Source organism: Pteropus vampyrus, unplaced genomic scaffold (assembly GCF_000151845.1).
Source record: "Pteropus vampyrus isolate Shadow unplaced genomic scaffold, Pvam_2.0 Scaffold271, whole genome shotgun sequence".
Classification (NCBI taxonomy): domain Eukaryota; kingdom Metazoa; phylum Chordata; class Mammalia; order Chiroptera; family Pteropodidae; genus Pteropus; species Pteropus vampyrus.
In genome coordinates, this window is record NW_011889052.1 from 1830896 (window position 1) to 1832970 (window position 2075).

The window sequence follows — 2075 nt, forward strand, 5'->3', positions numbered from 1 at the left end:
ATCACAAAAATTTATCATATTTATACAAGTCTTGGCCTCTTTCATTTAAAATGTACAAAATCAACCTTAGATTCTGAATATTACAAATTAAAGTTGCCCTTTTAAAAGAAAAAACCCAAAGCAGATGAATCGAATGTAAGTTAAATTTCTGACAACTTATTATAAAAATTTTCAAACACACAGCAAAGTTAAAAGAATTTTACAGTGAACACCTGTATCTCTACCATCTAGACTACCATGAACACTTTAATGACTTGCTTTATCAAACTATATTTCCTTTGTAATACAGGCATTAGAGATAATACAGGCTGAAAGACAAGTGTCAGAAAATCATATTAAAAAATAACACTGAGAAATTCTTCTGATATTTGTCAGAAATGATAAGCATTAGCTTATTACTTAAAATCAAATCTACCCCTATCTTCAGTGAGCAATTCTAGTGGCTTATTTGTTTAACATCAGATCGTATCATTCCTCCGTTTAAAAAAAAATTAATTTCTCATCTCAGAACAAACCTGAAGAACTCATGTCCTAAAGGACATACATGATCTGGTCCTTGCCCACCTCGCTAATTTTATATCCTATTTTCCCTTAGCTCCACTCCAAACCTATTTTATTGGCTGTTTATGATCTTTCCCGTCACTTGAATATTAAGATACTTCATAAACATGTTTAAACATATTTACTTTACCCACCCTCTTAAAAAAAAAAGCGCAATTTGGTACAAACTGCAAACTGGCTGCAATTTAACAGATTGCATCTCATATTCTGATTATTAGCTATAAAAATGTATCCAGAATCGTCTGGACAAAGCACCAATAAACTCAGACCAACACCCAGAATGAGCAGCTTCAATGCCTATCTGATTTTCAGTCACATGACTATCATAATTATGAGTATACAAGGCCTTCACTCATTAATACAGCACCACAGATTAAAAAATGAGTCACTTGAAATAGAAACGCTTGAAATAGGAATTTTACAGTAATTAATAACTTTAAACTGTCTTGGAAATTTTAATTTATTAATCTCACAAGTATTTAACAGCAACATGTCCCCAAAGAGCAGAGTATAGTAAGACATCAACACAAGTTTAAACTTTAGTTACATTAATGTGTAGGTATAGGCAAACTGAGTTCCACTGGCTAGGTGCATAAAGGGTTAAACTAAGTGGTATGGGAAGATGAAATCCTTAAGGACCTTTTAAAACTACAAATACGTGTGATTAAAATCCAGTGATTAGGTACCACTTACCATTATCACTAGTAGCCATGATGCAATTAAACCCAAGATGTTATCAATAGAAGCCCAGCAAGCTCAAATTAGTTCTCTTAGAAGCTGAAATATCAGTCTTTTTTCTGACAGTTAACAAATCTCACAGCTCTAGGACAATTAAGAAAACTCAGAGTAGCAACCCACTTCCTCCTCCTGTCACTGCTTGGACTCCACCCATGGACAGGAAACACCTGAAGATCTACCTGTTTTCACTCTCCTAATAACTTACACCCCCACATGACCAGGACAGACTTTTAAAAGGAGTTAACTGGCAAACAAAAACAGGAATCAGGACTATGAAAATACTCCAACAAAACCACTACCATACACACAAGGAACTATTTACTTGATATATGTAGTTTCTCCCTCAAATCAATAGTCAAAAGAGTCCACAGTCACCTGATAACATCTTAGCCTGATCTAATAATTATGATGGATTTGAAGCAGGGAAGTCAGGGGCCTCCCTGTGGAAGAAATTGGTCACTCAAGAAACCCTAGACACCTAAAGCTAGAATTAGGCCAGGCAGGGACCCTATATATTTACCTATTTCAATCATCTGTTACATGACCATAGGTTACAGAGAAGTGCTTTTGCTAAAGAACTGAAATTTGTTTGGAAAATGAGTTTTTCAGATTCTCCCACTATATATATATTATATATACATAAATATTATAAAGGAACAGAAAACTCCCTGAGGGCAGGGACCTTTTTTGTTTTCTTCGGCTGTGTCCCAAAACAGCACCTGACATATGAATAGCTACTGTATAACTACTGGTTTAATGAAAGAATGGCAAAAGCA

General features: G+C 34.7%; 1 protein-coding gene across 1 annotated transcript in view; it reads right to left on the bottom strand.

Moving 5' to 3' along the window:
• RHOA (ras homolog family member A) overlaps positions 1 to 2075 on the bottom strand; it is a 44351-nt gene that overhangs the window by 37299 nt on the left and 4977 nt on the right. The window lies entirely within an intron of this gene.